The following is a 22,190-nucleotide window of genomic DNA, read 5'->3' on the forward strand; positions in this document are numbered from 1 at the left end:
ATAACAAAATGCCTCTCTGGAGTTGGCAAAGCAGTGGCCATCTTTCCCAAACACTTGAGTTCAAAGAAACAAGGGAAACTTAACAAGTTAACCGTTGTCCTTCTTTCAAAAGCTTTTTCACTGAAAATTCATGTTAAATAAGCCATCCCTTTTCTTTCCTGTGTAGCCCTGGCTATCCTAGAATTTGCTCTATAGACCAAGCTGAGCTCAAACACCCAGAGATCCTCCTGCCTCTGTCTCTGTCTCTGAATGTGTGATTAAAAGCCTGTGTCACCACCTCAGGGTTAGTGTAGCTCTGGCTGTCCTGGAACTCACTCTGTAGACCAGGCTTAAAAAATAAAAAAATTATCAATTTGATCCAGAGCCTAGAAACTTCCTTTTTCCACCTGCATCTCTAGAAAGATCATGGAAGGCCCATCCTGGAAGATGCGTTTGAGCCTCAGCCCGGAAGGAATTCACCTTGAACTACTATCATGAAATCAGTCTTCGTAAGTGGGGTTTGCCTAACAGACACTTCTTCTCGTTGATGGAACTTTAAAGACAAGTACCTGTGATTTTTTTCCCATTTTATTAAGAAAGTTTTCCAATGGATGGTGGTGGTACACGCCATTAATCACAAGCATTCAATGAACCACTCGGTTCAAGGCTAGCCTGGTCTACAGACTGAGTCCCAGGGCAACCAGGGCTACCCAGAGAAACCCCAAAAGTTCAAACACAAAACAAAACTCACCAAAACTGAGACAAAAAAAACCAAAACTCTCAAAAAGCATGAAGTTTGTTCTGGTTTGGCCAACAATTCCTGGACACGGGGTCCACCTGGTGTGTGGTTAATATACCCAGCGACACTTCAAAATGAATTTTCTCTTTGCCACTGGCTATCAATTACAAACAGCATCTTGGTTAGGGGTGGACCCCTGCGATGTGCGGGTCAGACAAGTGAGAACGCTGCAGTGGCATCCCCAACAGACGCAAAAAGAGATTGTCACTAAAATGAGAGACATCATGCCGGGGGTGGCAGGGATGTTGCCACAAAACCTTCCTAACCCCAAGAAAATGAAGCGGTTTTCAAGTCACTCTCACTTTAAGCCACACATTCACCACGGCACACAGACAGACGAACAAGTCGAGACTTTTTACCCATTACCTAGCTCTGTCCTCCCACCACAGGTCCTGTCCACTGTCCCCAGGCATCTCATACCGCGCCCAAAGTAGCATCACACACCCTTAAAGGCAGGGGTGGAGGGAGGGAGTCCCCTCCTGGTTTCCCTAAGGCTGTGTCCAGTTTGACAGGGCCCATTAACCGCCAACATCTATGTGACTCTGAGAACAGAACACAAACCCTCCCACCAGCACGGAGAGTTCTCCTTCCAGTCCATCTCCTGGGCAACCACGGGCTTCCACTGTAACTGATTAGTTTAGTGGTTAGGACTAGCAACAGCAGGGCTAGAGTGCTTGTCCGGGACATGAAAGGCCCAGGTTTCAAGCCACAATACAGTACGCAAATAAGTCTATGTATAAACTGACTTCAATCAGCACAAAACTTCTGAGACCCGTCAAGAGCTGAGCAGCCGCGGCTCACTTTTGTTGCTTGCTGAGTAGTATTCCACTGTGCGGGCGTGCCTCAGTTTATCCACGTTCTTGTTTGGGGAGAAATGATTATTTCCAGTTGGAGACAACCATGGTAAAGTCGCTACGGATACTGCTAAACAAGACTTTTTTATATAGACATTTTTTTCACCTATCTTGAATAAATACCTGGGCATGAATATGTTGGGTCACAGGTTGGTATATATTTAACTTTACAACAAACTTATGTTCTTAACCCCTGAACTCTACTCCCATAGGACGTCAGTAACTTATTAACATGTTTTATTTTTCCTATATGATGAGTATCCCTGAAGGCAGGGAACCCATCCCCAATTTCTAGGATGCCTCCCACATGGTAAATGTTTGCTAAATAAACAAACGTCCTCTGTTCTTAATCTTATTTGATGTTATGATAGCCTAAGAAAACTAGTTTGGGGCACACAAGGGGAAAAAAAACCCGACAACAAACAGAAGGTAGTGGAGTGGCAGGGGCGGGGGTGGGGTGCTGCTCCCTCAGGAAGGCGGAACGCTGTCTGGCCAGAGACTTAGCTCTGCTTCTTTTTGCCCTCTGTGACCTTCCAGGAAGACAAGGGCAGCTCCCGGACAAGTGATACTCAGGAAAGGGAGGAAGGTGTCACTGCAGCTGAGGTCACACAGTGGTTAGAATTACACACTTCTGTCAAACGGGCAGGCACAGGGAGCGGCAAGTCATGAAATTCTACCTTCTGGAAGGAACCAACAAAGCCGAAACACTGTTGGGGTCCCCCAACACTCATTACAGGCCCACTTGGTTTTGGTTAATGTACCACGAGCGCCACATGAACATGTAAAGCAGGAATAAATTTTGAGAAGGAAATGGTGGTGTTTTAATTTTTTTTTGGGGGGGGGGGGGGTTTAAGATAGGGTTTCTCTGCATATATCCCTGGCTGTCCTGGAACTCACTCTGTAGATCAGCTTGCCTCTGCCACCTGAGCGCTGAGATTATAGAGAATCCCACCACCACCTGGCTTAAAAATTTAACTACAAGGAAATGATAACTTTCTGAATAGATTTGAACATTATACAGTATACACAAGTATCAAAATATCACACGACACCCCATAAGTATGTGCAAGTTTAACACATTAGTCAAAACTGGTATCTTAAAACTGTAGCCAGATGTTAAGTCATATATCAAGAAAAAGTGAGTTACAAATGAAGACTGCGCGGCCGGCATTTGGGTGTTCAGCTGTACCAACTCCCAGCTACTGGAAAGCTGAGGAAAGAGTATGGCTTTGAGGCCAGGATCCAAGGCCAGCATAGCTAACAGGGAGGGGAAGGGGGGAAGGAAGGGGGGAAGAGTGATGTGGGGCGAATAAGAATGATTCCGGTCATGTCTTCCTTAGAGGTTCACTACACAAAATGACACGTACCCTTCCTGCATTTAAGTAAAAACATCTCTTTCCCATAGATCAATTCCTTCCTTGAAACCATAGCCTTGACTACGTATTCAACCTACAACCCCTTAGAATCAAATCGTTGGTGGACTTTCTGTACATCATGGAAAAGCCTTGGGAAGTCTCAGGATGATCGAAAATCGTTCTCAGCAAAATAGCCTTGTTTCACAAAACGGCATCACCTCAGCTAGGCTCAGGTATTTTTGGCCATCTCGGTGTCCTTTGTTCCCAGGTCACTGCAAATGGAAATTTGCTTAGAATTCTTCAACCGTGAGTCTGGGAGAGTGAGTGACCCGTCTTATTCAGACAGTACCACACTGAAGCCATCCTAGGCAGATGGATGTTTATCCTATTCTTAAAGTCTCCAGGGAAGTAAATTCTCTACAGCGTCCCTTGGTAACCTTCTCCAGGGTTTTATCAAGGGTTTGGTAAGGAAGTCCTGATGAAGAAACCAATAAAAATATTAACTTTATGAGCCTAGCTACAAGCGCTGAAAAAGGGCATGTGTTTGGCATTATGCCGTATTGGTGAAGGGATGTATTTACAAAACAGGCTGTACAAACAGAAGCCATTTGCCAGGGGCAGATGTGGGAAGTTGATTCAAGAGAAATTGCCACAATAAACTCCATTTCAACGTGGACACTATGTGCACGAGTTATTGCTGGTTACAGCATTTTAAGTAAATGTATTTCCTTGTCAATTCCTATTTTTGTTTCTAAACAGATTAGGAACGGGAGGAAAAATTCTGCAGCTCTGAAGTTCTCCACTGAATAGGTGGCTATGAAAAACCAGGTCTCGGGAAACAAACTTTGCATTTCCTTCTTTCTCCCTCTATCTCCTTTCCCACAACAATCACAGAACGCTTTTAAAGACAGTTAAAAGAAATCTTAAAAGAGGGAAAACTTCTGTGATGAGAGAGAAACAAAGCATAGGAAAAAGTACTTTCCTAAAGGAGCCCCTGAAATTAATTGAAATCTAGGCCAGCTTCTGATGAAATTACTTGGAGAGAAGGTGTTTTCACTGGGACCGTAATCCCACTAGCCTTTAAAAACTATTAGAGAATAGAAAAAACACGGGTCTTTGGAAGCCCACGCACCCAGATAGCTCACAACAATCTCTCCATGGGAATTACAGGGATGTGGTGCTCAGCCGAAAGCAACGTGTCCCACAGCTGTGCGCGGCAACACTAAGATTGGGTGGGTGGGGGCTGGGGGATAACGCCAAAGGCTTTAGAGAAAGAGAGGACTACACCCCACCCCCGCGGCGAGGAAGTTTTAGCTAGCTCTCTGGCAACACAGAGCAAAGCAAATGTCAGGTGCAATTTCATTTCCATGCTACCTGACAGCGGAACACCCTCCTGGAAATCATTGCCTTGGCTCTGGAGTCGGTGGGGGAGGGGCGCGCGCGCCCCTCAAAGTACTTTGGGGCCTCCCCGCTAGGGACCAATCCAGTAACATTAAGAAAGGCAAGGCGGTCTAAACTCCGCAGGGGCCCTGGTGGGAAGTAATTTATCAAAATTAAAATATTTCACAGATCATTTCTCCTGAAGCGGTTTCACGCTGTCAGTCACCAGCAATCCTGTTGGAGTGGCAGCCCAGCGTACCCTCCCCCCCGCCTCCGCCACCCCCGACCCCGGCCCGGGTGAGAAAGTCCAGGTCTGGAGTGTCAGGAGCCCCTCGGAGCGCGCCACCTGCCCGCAGCAGGCTGGCTGGGTCCCCCGGGAGACCTTCTTCAAATCGGGCTTCAGGAAGTCTCCCGGCCCGCCCCTGCCCGAGTCTCCGCGCCCGGCACTCACCACCGCCTCCCGGCCCCGCGGGGCTCCCGGGCGCCGCCAAGTTCAAACCCCGCGGCCAGGGCGCGCGGAGCATCGCCAGGGGCTGCGCGCGCTCAGCAACGGGCGGCGGCCGCGCCCTGCGCCCGGTCGCGCGGCTCAGGCAACGGCTCCCGATCCGGATGTGGCTACTACGGCCACCGCGGGTCCCCGGCGAGCGGCCCGTCCGTCCCTGCGGGGTGCTGCACCGCCACGCCTCCCGGCCGGGGTCGCGCACGCACGGGGCCGCGCTCGCGGCGCGCAGCCACCAGGTAATCCTCCGGGAAGCGCTCGTGATTGGCCCGCGCTCAGCGTTGCATTTGCATGTCAATGGCACCGAGCGCGCCTGGAGGCTGGAAGACCCGGAGCGCACGGTGGTGGCACTCCCCCGCGATCCTCGTGGTGTTAAAAGTGAGGCGACTCACGCGCGCACCCTCTTTCCCTATCAGTTCGCACCCCGCAGTGTCTTCTTTGCACTAGCCACAAACAAATAGCAACCTCCAGGAGCCCGCGCTCGCTGTCTGGGAGCCATCCAGTTAGTAATTGATCAAATGAAGCATGATGAAGCAAGGTAAAAAGTTCACAGCTTTTTTAAAAAGCTCACATTACAAGGAAAATAGCCACCTTTTTTTTTTTTCTTCCCTCGGTGGGTCCTCTTTTTAGCGGGTCAACCAGACAGATTCAGGTTGTTGGTGATGGGGTCCAGCTGCTGCCCCACCCCCGCCTAAGCCCCTTTTAGGTTCCTTAAGCATCACCCCAGATCAAGGGAAAATTATTTCAGCCATATATTAGGGAGATTTATGTTCAGCTTTTCACATTTTTAACATTGTAAACATTGTAGACGTTTTAAAATATCATATGCATATGTTTTATACGTTTTAAAACATTAGGTATGATTCCATTGGTTCTGTACCTGTGGCATGGTTGCTCCCTTAACAGTAAGGAAAGCCTGGTGTTATTTTCAGTTTCATCTTTCTTCAAAGGCTATCCCAGCCTCTTTTAATGGAAGCTAAGATTTCCCTCCCCCCGCCCCGTACGTTTAATTGCTTTCATATGTCTTCTCCAGAGATTATCGTAACACTAAAGTTTGCAAATGATTGGCTTTATTCACATTCAAGCAGAATCCCTATTGCTAAATTTCCAGGTTCCATATCTATAGCAATATGTATACACACAGGCACAGAAAAAAGACGTCTAACTAGGTAGGTGGCAGCTGGGAGCCTTAGTTACTGCCCAGCTGGTACCGTTTGCCTACGCTTAGCTGAACTGTTTGTTGTAAACTTATGGGCTGCAGGCATTTGCAGCCACAGACCTCTTTTGAAAACATAGACAGCCTGCTCCCAACTCCAAAGGTATTATCTCTGTTAAAACAGTATTTTCTTTTACATGTGGTATCTATCACAAGTAGTTATTACCACATGGTCACAGGGTGTGCACACTGTTGCTAGGAATCCGAGGCAGGCAGCTGATGTTTCTGTTTCGTGTTCTAATGACTTATGGGAATCCAGTGTTAGAAAGGGGCCCTCCAGGGCCTAAGAGATGGCTCAGCGGTTAAGAGCACTGACTGCTTTTCCAAAGGACCCAGGTTCAAGTCTCAAAACTCACATGGCAACTTCAGTTCCAGGGGATTTGACACCTTTACACCAATACACAGAAAATAAAATTAAATAAATTATAAAAAAATTAAAAGTTTAAAAGATTAGAAAGGGCCTCCAAGAACTCAAGGTTAGAGAAGAGGTAGTCCTTACAGCTTATAGCGTTGGGGAAATGGAGGGAGAGAACTCAGCCAGTCACTGAAATTCTCTCTTAACTTTGATTAACTCTGCTAAGTCCTCAGGGTCTTAGGAACTATCCTTTTGTTGTTGTTCTTGTTGTTTTCTTAATTGTTTGGTTTGGTTTGATTTCAGTTTTTGTTTTGTTTTGTTTTGTTTTTTGAGACAGGGTTTCTCTGTGTAGCCCTGTCTGTCCTGGAACTCACGCTGTAGATCAAGCTGGCCTCCAACTCAGAGATCCACCTGTCTCTGCTTCTCCAGTGCTGAGAATAAAGGCCTGTGTCACCCCGCCTGGCTCAGGGGAACTTTCCTAAGGGTGGAATAGACCCCTATACTTGTATGAAACACCACTTTAAGTCCACAGTGCAGCAGCACAGTTTGGGTCCAAATCTTACCTCCCATACAGCCTGTACTGGACCATGTAATTCATCTCTATGACCAGAGGTCCCGGCACTTCTATTATACCACAGGTCCTAGAACAATACTTTATCTTATGTCTGCAATTTAGAGACCTGGGGTATTTTTAGAGATGGAAGGAAAGCAACCTGTCTTGTGGGACCCAAGATGAGACATGAAATGATGAAATCCCAGCCACAATACAGAATCATGTTGGTGTCTGTCTGCATACACTGTGGGTAAGTTCTCTGACCCGGTACCTCTTCTGCAGTGGTTTGCCCTTGCCGGCAGAGCAAAGCGAGCAAGGGCATGGGTATCAGCGTGTGCCCAGTGTGTGCAGCAAGGGGGTGGGAATCAGCGTGTGCCCACTGTGTGCAGCAAGGGGGTGGGAATCAGCGTGTGCCCACTGTGTGCAGCAAGGGGGTGGGAATCAGCATGTGCCCAGTGTGCGCATGTGTGAATTCCCCGTCTCTGACTGCAGATGTTCCCTGTGAAGCCACACTAGGCTTTAGTGCCTGTATTAAAAGGCCTTTCGAAGGTATGTTTTACATTAGGATTCAAAGACTTTTATTGGGAAAGAATATTAATGAAGAAATACAACTTTTGAACGTTATTTTTTGCACTCTTCCCTCCTCAAAAGCTTTGGTGTAGATTAAAAAGACCAGAGAAGCTGGGCTAACTCCCCATCCCACCAGCCGCAATGTATGTTTTTGTAATATATGTTGTGTCTTGAAAATATTAAACCAAATTTTACTTACAAGTAGGCTGTCATTAGTTCTTAGGAACTCAGTGTGGCTTTTCCCCTCTATTTTTTCCAAATAAGAATTATTATTATGTGAGAACTATATTTAAGCATGCTTTTTACACACACACAAGAAAAATAGAACCCTTCTCTTGCCACAGTGATTCCTTGTATCTACAAGGAATACAACAAATGTGAAAACCGAACAACTAGTCCAGCGGGGGCGGGGGTATTGAAATGAAAGCTTAAAGCAAGGAAATTCATCCAAGGCCACTCCAAATCTAAGAAATGGCTTATTTTATAGGTAGTGGATATAAAGGGGAAACTTAATCACATTTACAACTTCCAAGAGTCTCTTTGTCCTTCCCCCTCCTCCTGGTCCTGCTAGCATTGCACTTTCCCCTAAATAATGCTCGAGCAGAAACCCTCTGAGCCCACTCCTTCCTTCATTCTCTCCCCTTGTTTAAGGCATCTTCAACTCCAGCCGGCTAAATCCTGTTTACAAAGGAACCTCCAGGTGTTCTGTTCTTTGGAGCCCCAGGAACAAGGGCCTACATAAAGGCCTTTATGCAGCCTGGCTGTTACCCAGAAAGCTACACGGGCTCTTGTAGAGGTCAGAACTTTAAGAAGAGAGGGGGGCAAGGACTAGGTAGGCGAGGTTCATTCATCACTGCAGCTGCAGCACACATGGCACTGCAGCGGTCTCCTGCAGCAAGCATGTTTAGCTGGAGCAGAGAGGGGACCCTGTGTAAGACCCACTCTGCTTTAAACAGAACCAAAGGGAAGGACAACACAGTGACACCGGAGGAGGGGATGACGTAAATTGGAAGGGGCAGTTTCAGGTAAGGATAGTTCTTGTCCTCATCAAAGTGACCGGTCATTGTCAACATTATGAAGGCTGTTAATAAGTCACCCAGGTCAGCGTCCCAAGTTGCGAAGGAGACACCAATTGAAAACATGCTTTCTGGGATGTTGAAAGATTTGAATTTTAGAAATGGAAAGCAACCTGATTATTGGTTTAAAATATAAATTAAGAAGTAAGCATAACAGTGGAAAACAGAGAGGCTGAGGGCTGGGCGTGAGTTCACGCGTGCCTGTCATCCCAGCACTCAGGAGGTGGAGGAAGAAGGGTCAGAAACTCAAGGTCATCTTCAGCCCTATGACAAGTTCGAGGACAGCCAAGAATACAGAAATCCTATCTCAAAAATTTAAAAACAGAGAGAGACAGGCAGGCAGATGACAGCTTAAGACCTCTACTTTCACTGATAGGCACAGCCTAAATACTCACTTGTTATATGTGGTGTTTATGTGGAATTCTGAAAGTTTGCGGGGGGGTTGGTTTTACTTTTTTTCCTTTCCTTTCTTTCTTTCTTTCTCTCTTTCTTTCTTCCTTTCTTTCTTTCTTTTTAAGTTTTCAAGACAAGGTTTCTCTGTGTCTGTCCTGGAACTCTCATGGTACACCAGGCTGGCCTCGAACTCACAGAGATCTGCCTGCCCCTGCCTCCCAGTTTGGGGTTTTATATCCATTCCTCCATTATTTTGGATGACAATGTCTAGAAGCAATAAAACCCCAATAGAATGACAGTGGCTGACAGCGGCACACTCAGACTTGCGCAGTCGGGCTTAGTTAGCACTTCTGTGTCACCGAGTGCATTGCACACTTCAGGGGCTGGAGAGATGGCTCAGTGGTTAAGAGCACCGACTGCTCTTCCAAAGGACTCACATTCAATTGCCAGCACTCATCAGCTCACAGCTGTCTGTAATTCCAGTTCCAGGTGACCTGACACCCATGGCAAAACACCAATGCACATAAAATAAAAATAAATGAAAGAAAGAAACTAACTTCAGTGCCTAAAATAATCTGACAACCTAAGGACAGCCGAGTTCGAGACATGAGTCACTCAAGTTTCATTTCTACTTATATTGTAGTTGGCAAAATTTAGGAAGCTTCAGAATAGCTTAAGATGAAGAATTTACCACATTCACCCTCATTCTTTTTCCTCGGCTAGGGCAATTCGGGATCCACCTACAAAGTCCCCACTGGGGCATTAGATGGCTGGAGGCCCAGCTGTCACTTCAGGAAGCTCTCTCTGCTGCTCAGGAGCAGACTCCAGGCCCTAAAGACAGTTCTTCAAAGCTGTGGGTGATCCCAGCACACAGGAGGCCGAGGCTTTCAAAGTGAGACCAGGCAGGCCTTCACAGGGAGGGAGGCTAAATCTCCGTGCTCAGTCTCCTGAGAGAAAAACTGATGGAGAGGTTTGATCCTGGAGAACGGTCACCTGCTTCAGGAGCTTGCCAGCGGAGGGCAAGGTTAGCTCTTCTCACTGAAGCTCAGTCTTTCCTGTGTAAAACAGGAGTAATTAAACCTCCCACAGGTGGTGGTGAAGATCACACTGGGTAATCATTGAGTGTGTGTGTTTAGGAGAAGGGACTAGGCTGTTTGGATTCCCTCTGTTGGGTTCCTGGAGACTCCACCTTCCTCTCAGCTGGTGTCTTTCTCTGGCAAGGCAGGAAGGAGTCATCGCAACCCATAGACGCTTTAGAAGAATCCTCTGGTCCAGCAGCTGTGGGTCGCGACCCCTTTGGGGGTCGAATGACCGTTTCACAGGGATCGCTGATCAGATGTTTACATTATGATTCATAACAGTAGCAAAATTACAGTTATGAAGTAGCAACAAAAATTATTCTGTGGTCGGGGTTGGGGGGTCACCACAACATAAGGGAGTGTACTAAAGGGTTGCAGCGTTAGGAAGGTTGAGAGCCACTGCTCTGGTCAGAGGCATTTTTTTTCTCCCATAACAGACATTACAACTCAGGGAACACAGGGACACTGAGTCCTGGATGGAGATTCTGGTGAACATGCGTGGAAGTCAGGGAAATGTGTGCCTGGGCTGGAGAGAGGTGGTCCTTTCCACTGACCTACTGCCCAGTGACTTAGAACAGGCACAAGGATTCTGCAGAAGTCAAATGGGCAGAGACCTGGTCAGTATGAGGAGGTATCAGACATCACAATCCCAGCTGGGAGCATGCACATGGGGAGACAGCAGCCCAGAGACAGAGGTATATATACCCTCTTATTCTCCATGTACCACACGCACACGCACATTCACACACCATACACACACGTGCGTGCGCACACACACACACACACACACACACATCAGGTCAGGGATGAGAGGGAGAGAGACAAAGACATCTAGACTTTCTCCAGGTTCCTTTTTAAGGAGTTGCTAGTGACTAGACCAGTTGGCTGCTGCTAAGTTTCTGTCTTCTGCCTAAATGAGATCTCCCAAAGCAAATTGCTCAGGTTTTAGAAAAGAAACAGTTCTCTCTGTCTCTCCTGATATGTCAGTGGCTCATGATTTGTACCCAGCAAACAATCAAAGGGCTTCCCAGTGCATCTGGCATCTCTATGAGTTCAAAAACATGGCTGTGGTTATCTTGCCTTACAGTTCTGTGTGCTGTAGCTATGTTGGAGAGAATGTGTCTGGGAAGTATTCCCAGGGCTGTTAAGAAAGGCCCTATAGGATGAGCAAGAGAAGGGAAGGAGTTATTCAGGGGAGGGGTCTCGAGGTCCCAGAGCATCAAACAGCACGGGTCAAAGGGATACTAAAGGGATACTATAAGTAGCTAGATCAAAGGGATACTACAAGTAGCTAGAGAAAGGGCAAGTAATTAATATACTCAGAGAGGCAGTTGGTGGGCAGTGATGGCCTCCTTGCCATCAGCGGGATTCAGATCATCTGGTGTAGGCTAGGAGAAGTCACTAAAACCTTTGCCTCAGGATCACGGCTTGCTGTGGTTGAAGTCCCATTGCTGCATATGGGGGCCAGGCCAAACGGGATGCTGGGCTCCCTGACCTTGGCCTCAGGCGTTTGCCTCCATGGTAGAATCAATCCAACAGGGCCAGCTCAGACTCCGGAAACAGCACAGACAATTGGAGCCCTGGCTGCAGCCCTTACTAGGTGACTCGTAGTAAGGACTACGAATCCTTGGACTCGTCACTTCCCCCAAGTGAAGTAAAGGAAGCAGCTGGACTCAACTGTGAAACAGGAGCTTAACACTGATCTGAACCACACAGCTGTATCTTAAATCCACTAGGTCACGGGGAGTTACATAGAACAGTTCTTTCTATAAAGCAAATGCATGTTTGAATCTTAGCTCCTATTAGTACTTAAAATCACTGTGTTCTTGTGGGGAGAGAATGATGATTGTGTTATTACTATATTCGACTCACGGCATTCACATAAACATTCATACCCCATGTAAAAAGCTCTCAGGAAAGAAACCCCACTGTGTGTTATCACTAGCCAGAGGTAGAAAAGTCTAGCTGCAATTCCGACAACTCCCTCTCACCAGCTCGTGCTGAATCTGCCAGTCTGGGCCGGAGAAAGTGTTCTTTCTTTTCAACCTTGAAGCTCTGAGCAGGGTTGACGAGAACCACTCAAGGCTGCCACATGCTTGGTATGTGAAGGGCGCTGACTCCAGAAAGGCATGTGACCTAGGTGACAAGTGCTCCTGGCCCAAGACCTTGCAAGGTAAGACTCTGTCAGTGACAGGTCCTTAGCAACAGCGTGGGTTCAACTGGAGTGCATTCAAATCCTGCTCAGTCCTTGTCGGCAGAGAGTGTGCACAGGGTAGTGCGTGGAGGAGTGTGTAGGGCTGGACAGGCTCGAGCTGGCCCTGCCAGTGAGGATTTTAACTGATCATGTCTGGAAGACGTGAAGACTGAAATCTTTTCTGGGGTATGTTCTCACGGGCACTGTAAAATTTTTGTTTTTTTTTTTTTAAGTATAGAATTTATTTTATTTTATGTTCATTGGTGTTGTGCTTGCATGTATAATCTTCCTGAGGTTGTCAGAAGCCCTGGAACTGGAGTTACAGGCTGGTGTGAGCTGCCATGTGGGTGCTGGGACTTGAACCTGGGTCCTCGGAAAAGCAGCCAGTGCTCTTAACCACTGAGCCTATCTCTGCTTTTTTGTTTGTTTGTTTGTTTTATGATTTATTTATAATGTATACAGTGTTCTGCCAGCATGTATGCCTGCAGGCCAGAAGAGGGAACCAGATCCCATTATAGATGGTTGTGAGCCACTGTGTAGTTGCTGGGACTTGAACTCAGGACTTCTGGAAGAGCCGCCAGCTCTTAACTACTGAGCCATTTCTCTAGCCCCTTCTCTCTGATTTTTTTCTCCCAGAAAAATATTCAAGTTTCTTAGAACATAGGTAAAGACCCAGATAGGTTTGGGAAGGAAGGGCAACATATTGATAGGTAGGATAACTGTGGCTACAGTCTTTGGTTTTTGGCTTGTCTTTTAACAGGCATGGTTGTCACTTGGTATCTCTGAGGACAGGTTTCTCCTGTGCTCCTGCCCTTCTGCCAGTCTGAAACTGTGGATATTCAAGCCCCTGGGTAAGTTGTGTAATCTTTGTGTATAACCTCCATACATCATGGGCCTGATTCCGGTTGGCTACTGTGGTGACCTTCTGTTCTATGTTCCTGTGTGAGCACCTGCCGGATAACTAGATGGGAGACAGTACACGAGAAAAGCTGAGTGATAGAAAGAAACCTGGGCCAGGAAGTGCCCTGGAGTGGAAGCCACCAGCTCGGCTGGACAAGGTTTGAAGCCAAGCTGGAGTGTCTGAGTCTAATCTCATTTGATACCTAAGGAGAGAGCGGAGGCAGGTGATTCTTTGGCAAACTGGCATGATAAATAACAAAATGACTTATTGATATCTGTCCTGATGACTAAAAGTATCATGTTTCCCCAGGGCTGCAAGACCTATGACTCACTGCTTCCCTGACTCATCAAAGACACCAGCAGTTACTGCAGAACTACCCAGAAGACAACAGCAGACCTGCTACTTTTTAACAGAAACGTGGCCAGAGAGTTGGCATTTCATCTAGTTGGGGCCCGAGAGCCTCACAAAAGACCTGTTGCTACTTTTCTTAGCACCAATAATATCCTCTTATGCTTTCTTTCTTACTCCTATGTGTGAAGTCTTGGCTACATAGAAATACTTTAAACTTAAAGGCCACAAGCATGGCCATTCAAGTACCTTAAGGATACCTCCATAGTGAGGAAAAGTAAATTCAAGAGAGAGGTTTTTACTAAAAAGGAGAGTTTCTGGGGACTTTAGAGATGCAGGTGACTTTGATGACTGCTCACAGCCGAGGTGCGGAGTGGAATGTGTGCCCTTAAAGGGGTGGAATCAGTTTTCCACCACCTACCATCATCTGTAAATTCTAATATTTATGCTTCACAATAAAAACCTTCCACCAGCGAGTTGGCAGTCTTAAAGGACTAGCTGCTTTGGCTTTCAAAAGCAAAACAGAAGAACCGGATACGGCGGCCCTTTTGGCAGCTCGGTTTCATTCCTGACCTTAAGGAGCCAAGGCACTGCCCCTCACCAACACCTGCAGACCGTGAGCCTCTACAGGAGGTTCCAGCAGGCCCTGGTGCTGACTCTTCCTAGAGCCGGCATCTCCCGTGGTCCCTCTCGTCTGCCTCATGTCACGGTTCACACTTTCATGTACAGATTCTAGCCCCAGTCTGTCTCCGTTTCCAGCGTATTTGCTCTTAAGCATGACTTTCTCCTTCCTTGTAGGTGTCCAGGAAACTGTTCACCTCCAAGCCGGATGTCGCTGTTATTCTACATACCTTAGCCTCTTGCCTAGGAACCAGAAGATAAAATGGGATAGAATTTTTTTTTTCTAAGTTCTTGTAGCCAGCACATTTGGGAGGAATCCAATGGGTGTTTATGTTGGCTAAAGTCAAAAAGGTCACAAACACTTGAGCAGATCTAACTGGCTCTTGATTGCCATTGCCTCATGGGAGAAATCAGGACAACAGTCTTGCCCAGAAACAGGCGACTGACTGCCTTTGTTCGCACACAGTGCATGATTTGTATACCTGACTCCCAGTCTATACAATAATGCCTAACGGTGGCCACCACCAGTCACAGAAGAAAACAAAGACCAGCTTAACGTAACTTGGAGGTCCATCAGTGAATGGGGGGGGGGGGGGCAGGAATGCTGGTTCCAAATACAGGCTTTCCTCACAGCAGCCTGGGTAACCAAAGAACTCAAGAGCTATTGTACGTGAAATCAGTTCAGCAAGAGGACAGAGTGTGTCCATCTGCTAGAGGGAGGAGGAAAGAAGGTCTGTGTATGTAGGCAAAGACCACAGCTACTGAGAGCATCAAAAGAAAGCTATATATAAACCATTTTACCAACGGGAGATGGGTAGAGCCCTTAATACATTCCTCTTAAACAGCATGCCTCCTGCCAAGGGCAGAGCGCTGTGCCCGATTCCACCTACATTAGCGCAGCTATAGGGGACTGCTTTCAAGGCACCTTTAATGACTCAGATGGTTATAATTTGCCAGCATTCCCTGGTTTCTGGATTGCGTACCTGACTCATATTTTCCTTTGTCTGGGTTTCGGTCTCTCCCTTAACCCCCATCTCCACTAGTCAATTTCCTAGGATCTGATGTGCTCCTTTCTCAGAGACACTTCTACGGCCCTTACTGAAAAACCTCTGAATGTTCAGAAAGGTGTCCGCCATCTGCTACAGACTCTAGCACATTTTCCCTCACTTAACATACTGATACAATTAAAACAAGCCTCTTGGGGTTCGGCAATGGCTCAGGCCTTAAGCACACTTGTTGCTCTTGCAGAGGGCCCAGTTTCCAGCACCCACATGATGGTTACAGCTGTCTGTAACTACAGTCCCGGAGGATTCAACACAGACAAAATACCCATACTCATAAAATAGTTGGTATGTATGTATGTGTGTGTGTGTGTGTGTGTGTGTGTATATATATATATAGTGTGTGTGTGTGTGTGTGTGTGTGTGTGTGTGTGTGCATGTGTGTGTCCCCTTCTAGCCTAACAGTGTTCCGAAAACGGGGGAATCCACCTCATCCATCTTGGATGTCCTATGGTGCACACACAGACATGTAGATATAGTTGAATTACGTTCCTACAGGCCATGCCAGGAGAACAGCTCAATAAGATTACAATTACCTAGCAAGCCTAGGCCCTGGGTTTGACTCCCAGCACTGCAAAACAAAACAAGTAAGCATATAACTCTTTGTTAGAAGCCGGTCGGAGGTCTGTCTTTAAAAAAGCCTTCCACATCACGAAACAAAGGCCTGTCACCTCACTTCTGTGAGCCCAGGTTGCCCTCCTGATCCCTTTAGTTAAAGAAGCCCCATTGTCTCAATGTCTGTCCTCTCCTCCCGTGCTCTAGCCTTTTTTTTTTTTTCTGAATTGTGAACTAAGCTTTTGGCGCTTGCCATAAACTGCTGTGGATCATATATGGTTGTCCTGTGTTCCCAATCAGGTCCACTACAGAACCCAGTCTGTATGAAAGGTGCTCTTCTTACTCAATGTACTAAGAACGACTCTCATGTTTTCAACAGGGTCTCCATGTTCTCTACCTTTCTTGTTCAACACTTTCATTTTCAACATTTTGAGGGGAGGGGGACATGCATGCATGTCTGCCACAGCATGCATGTGGAGGTCAGGGAAATGCCAGGGACTTGGATCTCTTTCCATGCTGTGGGTCTTGGAGATTTAACTCGGGTTGTCACTGCCTTTGCCTGATGAACCGTCTTGTTGGTCCTCATCCCTTCTTGTCACCAAAGAGCCTCAAGAGCCTCTCTAGCTCTGTTCCTCGGCCTGGCCCTGTCTGCCTGTTCTACTGCAGAATGCCCCCACGGTCTTGATACCATCATAGTGAGCCCACGTGTGCGCACCTATCTAGAATGGAAACCCACCAAACGTTCTATTGAAGATTTAAAACTACTAACTTCACCAGACAAATAATGCTTTGAAATCCATTTATGGTGAAAACCCCATATCTCTAATTATCAGTTGGGAACTCTTCTCCCATCTATTCAGCAGCTGCCAGATTGTGAGTATTTCTGTTTAGTCCAGCATGAGATTCCGACTCTTTCTAGAATGGCCTCGCCCCAGACTCAGCTAAGCGTGCTTTGTGGTCCCTCTTGTTCCCTGCCCACACCATGCTCGTCTCCCCTCATGCTTGTGTCTGAAGACCCTGCTTCCGTCCATAGTCACGTCTGAGTCTGAAGGAGCACTGGTCTCTTTCCCATGTGTAGGAATGAAAAACCGTGACAGGCCTTGAAGCTTCCCAGAAGGAACTGTCTGAGCCAGGGATTTACAGCCTTGGTTTCCTTGTTAACTGACTGCCAGACTTCAGGAAGCTGGAGCCAACCCACGTGGGCCCCCCTCACCCCCCCTCACCCTCCCCACTCCCCCCATCCCCGGCAGCCGGTGTGAGCCATAGCCCAGAGACCAGTGTGTAACAGTTGCCTAGAGCAGACGACTGGGAGGGCTTGGTGGGGTGGAAGTGGGGCTGGAAGGAAATGTGTTCTGGAATCCTCATAGGCACTCTAGCTAAGTAGGATGGTTCTACTTCCCCACAGGTAGCAGACACTTCCATACAGGGCTGTGTGAAAGAGAAACTGGATTTCAGCCTCCCTCAATATCTGTAAATATGGAGGAGACAACAAACAAACAGCAAAACAAAACCGTAACCTAGAGAAATATAGTGAGAAATCAGTGTTGCTGGAAATAGGTGTCTTCCTACACACACACACATACACACACACACACTCACATATCTATTCACCCATCCACCACACACACACACACACACACACACACACACACACCCCTGTTGACAGAGAGTTCTTGTTTTGAAAAAAGAGGGCAGGAAGTGCTGTGGGACTATGGTCTGTATCCTGTTACTTGTATTTTAATAAAACACTGATTGGCCAGTAGCCAGGCAGGAAGTAGAGGTGCGACAATGAGAACAGGAGAATTCTGGGACACAGAGGAAGCAAGATGTGACTGCCTTGCCGAAAAAGGTACCAAGCCACGTGGTTAACACAGACAAGAATTATGGGCTAATATAAGTTATAAGAGTTACAGGAAGCCTAATAGGCCAACCAGTTTGTAATTAATACAGACCTCTGTGTGTTTCTTTGGTACTCAACAGCTGCGGGATGGGGTGAGACAGAAACCTCTGTCAACACATACCCTCCCACATACACCCATCCATTCACATATACACTCATTCACACCCTCACACACATACACACCTTCACTCACATGTACACTCATCCATCTACCCCCACACATACACACTCATACACACACACACACATACACACTCACCCATTCACCCACTCACACCCCTCCATATATACACGTATCCATCCATCCCCTCACACACATGCACACTCACCCATCAACCCCCACACACATACACACTCACTCACACCCTTCCATATATACACATATCCATCCACACCCCCCACTTATCCATCTATCCCCTTACACATATACACACTCATATACACCCTCACACACATACACACTCACTCATTTACCCCCCCACACCCCTCCACATGTATACTCACCCATCCACCCACTCACCCCCACACACATACACACTCCTCCACTCACTCCCCAACCCTACACACATACACACTCACCCCCACACACATACATACTCCCCACACACACTCCCCCACTCACTCCCCATCCCCACATACATATACACTCACCCACACATACATACATACTCTCCCCACACACATACATACTCCCCCACTCACCCCCATCCCCACACACATACACACTCACCCACACACACATACACACTCCTTCACTCACTCCCCATCCCCATCCCCACACACATACACACTCACTCACTCACACACACATACATACACTCCCCCACTCACTCCCCATCCACACACACATACACAACCATCCATCCCCCCTCCGATATTTAAAACCTTTATTTTCTGACACATAAGAAGTTGACGACATTTTATAGACTTTGAAAGTCTATCTTTTAAACTAATTTTACACTAAATCAGACAGAGTGAATAGAGACTTGATCTGTTTCACACGTTGTCCTAATGCTACTGAGCTACACAGTTGTAATTTCTATGTTTTATATGCTTTACCACAATTAAAATTATTGTCATCTTGAAAAGCGAAGAACAAGAAATGAAGAGAAAGGAAATAGTCTCACTTCTTCATGAGAACCTGCCCCTGGACTGCTATGTAAACCCACCACGCTCCCCACCCAACCGCCAGCCGTCTAGCCTGGCGCATAGTGGTTCCGATTAAATCTCCTTCTTTCTATGGAGACAAGGCAGGGAAACAGACAGGAGTTTGCAGAACCAGAAGGGAGAGCTGACAGCCGTCCCCTTGGGAGTCTTGTTGCCCAGCCCCAGCCAGCAGGCTATTTTTCACATTACTCATGCAGAACGGAGCAAGTTTCTGAAAACTGAGACACTAGTCTATACTAAGGCCCTCCTATGTGATTCCAACTTAAAAGTCTACCAGTGATCCAGGGAGGACGGCCATCCCAACAAGCCTGAGTGGAGTAAGGAGTCCAGCTCCCTGTCTCCCTCAGCCTTCTCTCTGCACCCAGCCCCACCCCATGCCAGTCTAGTCGGGAGGCCGAGCAGTTACTATAGAGTGCTTTAACGCTGGGAAGGGTTTGTTGTTCAGTCTGACCCAATTTGGAGTCGCTTTTCTTTGGAGATGGTTGAACGGACAAGCAGCAAACATCGTAATGAATACTTCCTTTAACTCTGTAAATTCTAAGATGAAGATGATGTTCTCAAGGAATGAGACAAGCACCTCTTCATGCCAAGGATATTCTTCTCCATACACTGAAATTCACTCCCTTAAGAAGACTAATGAAACTGGGGCCTGGAGAGGCGACTCAGCAGTTAAGAGCACTGGCTGCTCTTGCCGAGGAACTGGGTTCAGTTTCCAGCACCCACTTGGCAGTTTTACAACCATCCACGCTCCAGTTCCAGCGACTCCTATGTCTTTTTGAGGCCTCCATGTTTACCACACAGCTATGAGTGCACAGACACACATGCCCTGAATGCGAAGGTCCTGCCAGGTCCTAGTTAGGGGTTAGAAGTTTATCCAAAGGCAACTGGAAGTCATTGGGAGCCTTTAAGCAGAGGGACAGGGCTACTTTGTAGAGGCCACTGGTGGAGACTAGCAAGACCAGAGGTCAGGAAGGGAAGCAGCCTCCATTGTACAGCTAGGAGGTGATGATGGCCTTGTGCTTGGAATGTAAGCTCCATTAGGCCAACATCGCTCACCTGGTGTCAACTTTGGTAGGTTGTGTATGGCTTCCACACTTGACTTACGGCTAGGCCTCTAGCGCTAGGTACCTGGCACACAAGGTGCCTCTCAAATATTTGCTGAACAAACAGGAACAGTCATATGGTTGAGCTTGACTGAGGCCAGGGATTAAAAGATTGCTATAGAAGGGAGAAAAGGTAGAGAGGTACAAAGGACAGGGCCTTGTCCATTTAAACAGTCATGCCCCTTGGCATTCCCTTTCTTAAGACGCGTCTGTATGGATCAATATGAAGTATCAAAAATCTTTTCTGGATAAAATGCTCTTCTTATAAGTATATGAATTGATTTCTTTCCCCATAAATTTATAGCATTTTGCAGTCATCACCATATTCCAGTTTTAGGGTATTTCATTACCCTGAAATTTCTCTTGTCCCCATTCCGGCTTCCACCTTCAGCCCCAGGCTATCAATGAACCTCCTCCCTTCAGCTCCACGGATTTGTCTTTCCTGGGTATTTCAAATAAACAGAACCACACAGTAGAGGCTTTTAAGTGGCTGGCTTTCAGTCACTATGTCTTTGAGACTCATCCATGTTATGGCGAGTGTCAACAGCTTGTTCCTTTTTATTGTTGAATAGTGTCCCATTGTATAGCTGGACGACATTGGATTCATTTATTTACCAACTGATATATGGCTTGGTTGTCCCCATCTTTTGTCCACTGTGAATAATGCTGCCTTTTACATTTATGTGCTTGTCTGGGAGTGGCCAGGCAGAGTAAGAGTCTGTTAAATTGGACTCAGAACAGAGAAAGGGTCAAGGAAGATGCCCAGACCTTTAGCTTGAGCAACAGGTTGTGTGCTAATACCAAATTCATGGAGCTGGGTGCAGCAGAGGGAGAGCGGTGCTGGGGAAAAAGACAGCAGTTTGACACAAGCCACCTGGGACGTGTGGGTGGGCACAGCCAGCGGTGCTAGTGTGGTCTTGGGACCTTCTGTTAGCTTCCTCAAAACACCTGACAAACTTAGGTCACTGTTTTGAGCAGCCAGTTTCACCTTAAGATTCCCTCCTGGGGCATAATCATAGCCATGCCCTGTGGCACAGTCTCCCCTCTCTATTAATCTCACCGCAGAAGAAACTGACAGAACTTCCCACTAAATGATCATTTTGGTTTACCTGGTAGTTATAGCACCTGCTATGTACACAGCATTTCCTTTTCACAAACCGTGGTAGGTGCAAGTAACCAAGTGTACCCGAATCACAGTTCAGAGGCATCAAGTCCATCCAAAGGGCTGTCCCTGGGTCAACATCATCCTGCCACATAATTCTTTTTCTCTTGCAAATCTCTTGCCCATTAAGCAACCCTTAATTCCTTCCACGCCCCGCCCCCACCAACTACCACTTTACTTTGCTGGACCTGACTCCTTTGGGTCATGGGATCATACAGTATCCATCTTCGTAAGGTTGGTGTGTGCTTCCCTTACCCTGATACCCTCAAGGTTTGTTCCCACTGTAGCACACCAGATGCCTTTCGCCTTTTTCCGGGTAGACTAGTAGGGCCACTATACACGTTTCCTAAGTTGATAGGGGACTGGCAAGAGGACTACGCTAGTTGGTTTTTTTGTTTCATTTTTGTCAACTTGACCCAAGCTGGGTCGTCAGGGAAGATGGAACCTCAACTAAGAAAATGCCTCTAACAGGCTGACCTGTAGGCAGATCTGTAGGACGTTGTCTTGACTAATGATTGATGTGCATACTGTGGTCTGTCCCATCCTGGGCAGGTGACCCTGGGGTGGGTAAGAGAGCAGGCTGAACGAGCCATGAGTGAGCCTTGAGGAGCAAGCCCGTAAAGACTTCCCCCCAGTCTCTGCTTCATTTCCTGCCCTGTTGATTTCTCTCGAGATTGTGATGGCGGGCTTATAAGATGAAATAAACCTTATCACCCCCAAAGTTGCTTTTCGTCACGGCGTTTGCTGACAACCTGAGCTCCATACCCAGGAGCCACATGGTTATGCTCTGACCTCCACATGAGCGCTGCTGATGTATGCATGTGTGCATGTGCACATGTATGCACACACATGTGCGCGCACACACATAAATAGAGTAAAAGTAAAGTATTGGTGAGGGTAAATATATCCAAAGTATGTTAGGAAATCCATCACTGTGCCAATAAAAACTATAAAATGAGGAGTTGACAGATTTTCCACTCAGGCAAGCTGAAATATATAAACTGCTTTTATAATAAACAATCACTGCACTGAGTGAGCCCAGAACTCTCTCTAACTTTAAGAAACACTGG

At 47.0% G+C, this 22,190-nt stretch overlaps 1 protein-coding gene across 6 annotated transcripts in view; it reads right to left on the reverse strand.

The window, feature by feature from the left end:
* Shroom3 (shroom family member 3) overlaps positions 1–22,190 on the reverse strand; it is a 288,498-nt gene that overhangs the window by 60,895 nt on the left and 205,413 nt on the right. Inside the window, exon 1 of one of the 6 annotated variants that reach the window (XM_085691629.2) lies at positions 4,819–4,998. The exons of the other annotated variants lie outside the window; for them this stretch is intronic. The gene's annotated coding sequence lies outside the window, so the exon portion shown is untranslated. Of the gene's footprint in view, positions 1–4,818; positions 4,999–22,190 lie in introns of those variants that run through there. 6 annotated transcript variants of the gene reach the window in all.

This window comes from Myodes glareolus, chromosome 8 (assembly GCF_982192425.1).
Source record: "Myodes glareolus chromosome 8, mMyoGla1.1, whole genome shotgun sequence".
NCBI classification, from domain to species: domain Eukaryota; kingdom Metazoa; phylum Chordata; class Mammalia; order Rodentia; family Cricetidae; genus Myodes; species Myodes glareolus.